Consider the following 7754-nt stretch of genomic DNA (forward strand, 5'->3'; position numbering starts at 1 on the left):
AAAAAATTCCAGCTTGTACTATATTGTATTAATTGAACTAATTAATCATGATCTAAAGAGATCATATCTTAAGACACAAGCACAAGGGCATAGTTAAATTTGAAGTTCAATCTTAACCTTATTTCTCAATCTTAATGATGCATTTCCTAATTATGAATATATGACTTCTCAACCTAAGGGTTGTATGCAAGGTTTTTAAATTGAATTTCCTTTTCCTTTTTATTTGCATGTGTGTGTTAAGAAAGAAAATACATAGACATTCCCCAGAGATCTTGTAAGGCCCATACTTTGGGAATCCCCAAATGGGCAGTAAGGACAACTTTAAGGTTGCTTTGCATCACTATATCCTGTGGCTCAGAAGCTGTAATTCTAAAATCCCTTATATATTTACATCAGCTGAGCTGACTAGGCATTCTACTTGAAAATAGTGAATAGCTACTCAGACCTTTCCACAATGGTGACAGCAGCTGTGATAGGCTCAGTGGTGGATTAATGATTTTGCCACCCCTGGCCCATATGAACTTGTTTTAGTTTTTTTACAAATTCATTTGAACTAAAATCAATCTAAATATCATTAAAATAATTGACCATTTACAAGTTTTATTATATATAAAATTACAAGTACAGCGGACCCTCGCTTGAACACACGTCTGTATAGCACGATTTCGCTTATAGCGCGGGACCACGCATGGATCCAAAACTGAGAACCGTTTAATTTCTTCCTTCCGGTCATATTATTAACATTTAGGATTCTTACGAGTGTGTTTACTAAATGGCATCGCGCTGTCACTGGTGGTTTCAATATGCACTATGATTTGTAGAATCGCGGCATCACTGATGCCGCAATTACAAAAATGCTGCTATTATAAATTTGCTGCCATTGCAAATTTGCCATCCTAGGCCTAGGCCTTGTCGGCCTAGATGATAATACGCCACTGGTAGGCTCACTGGAAAACTACAAGCAAGAAAAAATTGGTGGTCTACATGCTAAAGAGATTGTCTTTGCTCAGATATCTTGAAAGTCTCTGCTGATATTTTTTAAATGTACAGTCTTTTGACTCAGTATAACTGAAGGATTATTGTAGAAGATTTTCTATATATTGAGAGAACTTTCCCAAACTATCATAACTTCCGTCCCCTAAGTACAGAAAAAAGCACCTGGACCTTCCGCCTAATGTACATTTTAAATTAAAAATGTGGTGCCAGGGCAGAGAGTTGTCTGTGTGGAAATACTGAATAGATGGTGTTTTGGGGATATATATGCTATTACAATCATGTGCACAGGCAAGCATGTTAATTTCTCTTTCTTGCAGGGTCATTTAATTTCCACTATGCACTCAAATGAGTATTTAACTATTAAATATTTAGCAAATGATACTCATGTCTAGTTTATTCAAGTCTTAAGAGACTAAGAAAATACATTCTTTGTTTAATGATTTTTCTTGGTCTGGCCTGACCCTTAGCTCAAATAGGTTATCTCCCAAGGAGGTCATCTTTAGAGACTGAGAAACTGTTATTTCTTTAAGCACCTCTGGGTAAGTGGAAAGCTCCAAACTGCTGGAAACATGTCAAGAAACTAAAGCAGATATTCAAACAAACTTGAAGAAAAGAAAATTCATTAATATAATAATTAGTAATTAGCTGAATCTGGAAATGTGGTTTTGGATAGGCACTCATAATTGTGGATGCTTATGGCAAACCTTATCTGAACTGTGATGTCCTTTCTATAGAGATCATCCCAGCATCATCATTCTCTAATATAACTCCTCCTCTTCTCCTGCCAAACTCTAAGGCCTCTGTTGGTTAATTATCCTTGGGCTGGGAAGCCTGAGCTACTCCTTGCCTCTGGGTAGTTCTTATTCAAGGAAAAGCCAGGGATCCTCCTCCTAGGAGTGGTCTTCATCTCCAACAACCTCTCTGTATGGCCTGTTGCTGATCAATTCAAGTTCTCTAGAGCAGTGGTTCTCAAAGCCGATCCACCGCTTGTTCAGGGAAAGCCCTGGTGGGCCAGGCCGGTTTGTTTACCTGCTGTGTCCACAGGTTTGGCTGATTGTGGCTCCCACTGGCTGCGGTTCGCCACTCCAGACAAATGGGGGTTGCGGGAAGGGTGGCCAGCATATCCCTCGGCCTACGCCGCTTCACGCAGCCCCCATTGGCCTGGAGCAGTGAACCGCAGCCAGTGGGAGCTGCGATCGGCCAAACCTGTGGACGTGGCAGGTAAACAAACCGGCCCGGCCCGCCAGGGGCTTTCCCTGCACAAGCGGCGGACTGGCTTTGAGAACCACTGCTCTAGAGTACATTTCATTCTCCAGAGCATATGAAATTTGGATTAAATGTCTGTTGGGGCCTTGGTGTAGAGCCTTCCAGACAGAGGCTCTGGATCCTGCAGAAGGGCCGAAGGGGTAGTCTACCCTAGGAGCACCTCAGTGCAGCTGAAGTGAGTCTGGTGAAGATACTCTATGCTGACTGGAGAGAGATATTCTGTCAGCATAATAAATTCACCTTCACGAGAGGCAGTAGTTACGTTGGCGGGATAAGCCCTCCCGCTGACATAGCGCTGTACACACAGGTGCTTAGGTCAGTGTAACTTATGTAGCTCAGGGGTGTGGATTATTTATTATTGATGTTGTATTTGATTTATTTATTTTATATTATAAAGTGCTACTTGGCCCCATGGATTAAGTGTTTTTCTTTTTCATTGTCCTTTAAGTGGAGGGACTAATTTTGAGTTCATTTGGGGCTAAAATGACTGACGGAAATCATTATAAGAGACGCCTATAAAAAGTCATAAGTGAACTGAATTTTTGAACTTTCAGCATAGCAACCTTCTCAGGTATACATCAAAAAAATCGATCTACATTGGCATTAACCTACCAGCTTTGACTCACCAGGACCTACGATGGGATATATCAAGGATCAGGAATTTTATGTAGGAACTTCAGGGAAGAAGCACAATGAAAATTTAGGCACACTGAGCCACAAATGATGGAGCAGCAATCTGTGTAGTTATGGCTGCCAAATAATTTCCATTTTAATCGCTAAGTTTTCATAAATTCATAACTCAGTGAAAATTTACTTCTCGGGCTGAAGCTTTCAATGCTTAATTTCTAGAAAGAAGTGGGTTTTTTTTCCTTTTGCTTCCTTTTATGGAAAGTTTGAGGAAAATTCCTCTAGTCATTGAGAGGATAAAATAAATTCACCATTTTTTCATTGTACTGTATAAAGGTAAATAATTGCACTTTGTTTTCAAGAGAATAGCTTTAACATGACTGAAACTTTAAGTTTCACATTTTACTTGTATCTGGTCTATAAGGAGTTGTATGTTTGAAAGAATTGCCTGAAAAACATAAAATTTGTGAAGATTTCGAAATATACTATGTCACATGATCCTGTGGAAGATTGCCACTTATAACTTAAGGCTATCTTAAATATATGGACACAACTATTAAATCACTAATAAGGAAAATGCCTAAATCTCAAACATTGGATGTTTTGGCAGGACAGGAAGTACGCTGATTGATGTCTTACCTGCTCTACCTAGCATGAGCTCTCTCTGTTGGCTGCTAAAACTACAGTAGGAAAGAACAGAGAATGGAAGGAACTTACTATTGGAAATAATCCCAGGAAGTACTTCCATGAATGTGAAATCGACTTTTCCAAGAGTAATGCCCCTAACGGACAGGGGGCTGCAGACAGGGGAGTTTGAGAGGGAGAGCAAGAGATCCCGCTGCTGAACAGGCTACCAGGTCAGAGTGAGAGTACTAGCTGTTGGTGTGAGTGAGTTTGCTTGACTGTTTGAATTTTAATTTTGATTCTGATTTCAGGTGACTACAGTTTCAGCTGCTGTGGCAGTTGGGACTGAGTGACTGACCGTGTTTCCTTGATTGCCTTTGATTAGCGTTCCCCAGTGTGACTCACGAAGGGGTAGGACTTACCTAGGCAAGCAGGCTTTAAAAGCCAGAGGCAGAGTGACCAGGGGGCTGCAGACAGGAGAGTTTGAGAGGGAGTTTGACAGAGGAAGGCCTATGATGGTTAGGAAGACCTGCAACACCTGTGCCAGCACTGCTTCTGTCTCCTCCATCTGCACCTGTAGCCAGACAGAGCGTCTGAGCATGGATGCTTCTACCCAGATCCTGGTGTGGTTTTGCAGGGACTATGACTTGCAATACCCACTTACTGATATCCAGGCTGGGGGGGACCATCCAATGTGAAAGGTGCATGCTGGTGGAATCTCTCAGGCAGCAGGTGGGAGAGCTACAGGAGGAGGTGGCTAGGTTGAGGAGCATCCGACTCCATGAGCAATTCCTGGACAGTGTCCATGTGGAGACAGCTGAGGTAGCTGTCCCAGTACACAGGACTGTTGACACCACTGGCAGAGGAGGAGATGGCTCAGGGTGGACACTGGCAGCTAGTTACTTCTGGCAGCAGGCAGTGATCCACCCCTGCTCCAAACCCTCCCGCCGTGGTAATAGGAAACTGCTATGCTCTTCTTGATACAGGAGAGTAGGAATCACCCCCTGCAGCAGAGGAGGAGAAACCTTGTACCCCTAATGCTGGGAGTCTGCTGCCACCACTGTGAATAGGAAAGGTAGGGTAGCGGTGATCGGAGACTCTCTCTTGAGGGGGATGGAGGTGCCCATCTGTCACCCTGACATTTCATCTCAGGAGGTATGCGCCCTGCCAAGGGCCAGTATCCGAGACATTATGGAGGCATTGTCGAGGATTATTCAGCCCTCTGACTACTACCCCATGCTACTCATCCATGTGGGCACAAATGATACTGCGAGGTGTGACACTGAGCGGATCAAGAGTGACTACAGAGCTCTGGGAGTACGGGTGAAGGAGTTTGGAGCGCAGGTGATATTCTCTTCGATCCTTCCTGTCAAAGGTAGGGGCCCAGGCAGAGACAGGTGCATCGTGGAGGTGAATGCCTGGTTGCGAAGATGGTGTCACCAGGAGGGCTTTGGCTTCCTCAACCATGGGATGCTATTCCAGGAAGGACTGCTAGGCAGAGATGGCATTCACCTTTCGAGGAGAGGAAAGACCCTATTTGGACACAGACTGGCTAACCTACTGAGGAGGGCTTTAAAAAAGTTTTGATGAGGACAAGTGAGCAAAGCCCACAGGTAAGTGGAGACCTGGGAGATAGGTCGGAAATAGGAGGGAGCGTGGGCTATAATGGCAGAGAGAAAGGTGGGTCAGGGCAAAACTGGGAGACAAGATCAAATCGGTATCTTAGATGCCTATATACAAATGTGAGAAATATGGGTAATAAGCAGGAAGAACTGGAAGTGCTAATAAATAAATACAACTATCGGTGATGCCAACAATGTCAAACTTGGTGGGATAATACACATGATTGGAATGTTGGTATGGATGGGTACAGCTTGCTCAGGAAGGCTAGACAGGGGAAAAAGGGAGGAGGTGTTGCCTTATATATTAATAATGTACACACTTGAACTGAGTTGGAGATGGACATAGGAGACAGAAGTGTTGAGAGTCTCTGGATTAGGTTAAAAGGGGTAAAAAACAAGGGTGATGTCATGCTAGGAGTCTACTACAGGCCACCTAACCAGGTGGAAGAGGTGGATGAGGCTTTTTTTTAAAAACTAACAAAATCATCCAAAGCCCAAGATTTGGTGGTGATGGGGGACTTCAACTATCCAGATATATGTTGGGAAAATAACACAGCGGGGCAAAGACTATCCAATAAGTTCTTGGACTGCATTGCAGACAACTTTTTATTTCAGAATGTTGAAAAAGCTACTACGGGGGAAGCTGTTCTAGATTTGACTTTAACAAGCAGGGAGGAACTCGTTGAGAATTTGAAAGTGGAAGGCAGCTTGGGTGAAAGCAATCATGAAATCATAGAGTTCACAATTCTAAGGAAGGATTGAAGGGAGTACAGCAAAATAGAGACAATGGATTTCAGGAAGGAGGATTTTGGTAAGCTCAGAGAGCTGATAGGTAAGGTCCCATGGGAATCAAGACTGAGGGGAAAAACAACTGAGGAGAGTTGGCAATATTTCAAAGGGACACTATTAAGGTCCCCAAAGCAAGCTATTCCGCTGAGTAGGAAAGATAGAAAGTGTGGCAAAAGACCACCTTGGCTTAAACACGAGATCTTGCATGATCTAAAAAATAAAAAGTAGTCATATAAAAAATGGAAACTTGGACAAATTACAAAGGATGAATATAGGCAAACAGGAATGCAGGGGCAAGATTAGAAAGGCAAAGGCACAAAATGAGCTCAAACTAGCTACAGGAATAAAGGGAAACAAGATGACTTTTTGTCAATACATTAGAAGCAAGAGGAAGACCAAGGACAGGGTAGGCCCACTGCTCAGTGAGGAGGGAGAAACAGAAACAGGAAACTTGGAAATAGCAGGGATGCTCAATGACTTCCTTGTTTCGGTCTTCACCGAGAAGTCTGAAGGAATGCCTAACATAGTAAATGCTAATGGGAAAGGGGTAAGTAAGTTAAAAATCACTTAGAAAAGTTAGATGCCTGCAAGTCACCAGGGCCTGATGAAATGCATCCTAGATTACTCAAGGAGCTAATAGAGGAGGTATCTGAGCCTCTAGCTATTATCCTTGGAAAATCATGGGAGACAGGAGAGAGATTCCAGAAGACTGGAAAAGGGCAAATATAGTGCCCACCTATAAAAAGGGAAATAAAATCAACCCAGGAAAGTACAGACCAGTTAGTTTAACTTCTGTGCCAGGGAAGATAATGGAGCAAGTAATTAAGGAAATCATCTGCCAACACTTGGAAGGTGGTAAGGTTATAGGGAATAGCCAGCATGGATTTGTAAAGAACAAATCGTGTCAAACCAATCTGATAGCTTTCTTTGACAGGATAACAAGTCTTGTGGATAAGGGAGAAGTGGTGGATGTGGTATACCTACTTTAGTAAGGCATTTGATATGGTCTTGCATGATATTCTTATCAATAAACTAGGCAAATACAACTTAGATGGGGCTACTATAAGGTGGGTGCATAACTGGCTGGATAACCGTACTCAGAGTAGTTATTAATGATTCCCAATCCTGCTGGAAAGGTATAACAAGTGGGGTTCCGCAGGGGTCTGTTTTGGGACTGGCTCTGTTCAATATCTTCATCAACGACTTAGATATTGGCATAGAAAGTACGCTTATTAAGTTTGCAGATGATACCAAACTGGGAGGGGTTGCAATTGATCTGGAGGATATTTTCATAATTCAAAATTATCTGGACAAATTGGAGAAATGGTCTGAGGTAAACAGGACAAAGTTTAATAAAAACAAATGCAAAGTGCTCCACTTAGGAAGGAACAATCAGTTTCACACATACAGAATGGGAAGAGACTGTCTAGAAAGGAGTACGGCAGAAAGGGATCTAGGGGTTATAGTGGACCACAAGCTAAATATGAGTCAGTGTGATGCTGTTGCAAAAAAAGCAAACATGATTCTGGGATGCATCAACAGGTATGTTGTGAGCAAGACATGAGAAGTCATTCTTCTGCTCTACTCTGCGCTGGTTAGGCCTCAACTGGAGTATTGTGTCCAGTTCTGGGCACCACATTTCAAGAAAGATGTGGAGAAATTGGAGAGGGTACAGAGAAAAGCAACAAGAATGATTAAAGGTCAAGAGAACATGACCTATGAAGGAAGGCTGAAAGAATTGGGTTTGTTTAGTTCGAAAAAGAGAAGACTGAGAGGGGACATGATAGCAGTTTTCAGGTATCTAAAAGGGTGTCATAAGGAGGAGGGAGA

Source organism: Trachemys scripta, chromosome 3 (assembly GCF_013100865.1).
Source record: "Trachemys scripta elegans isolate TJP31775 chromosome 3, CAS_Tse_1.0, whole genome shotgun sequence".
NCBI classification, from domain to species: Eukaryota; Metazoa; Chordata; order Testudines; family Emydidae; genus Trachemys; species Trachemys scripta.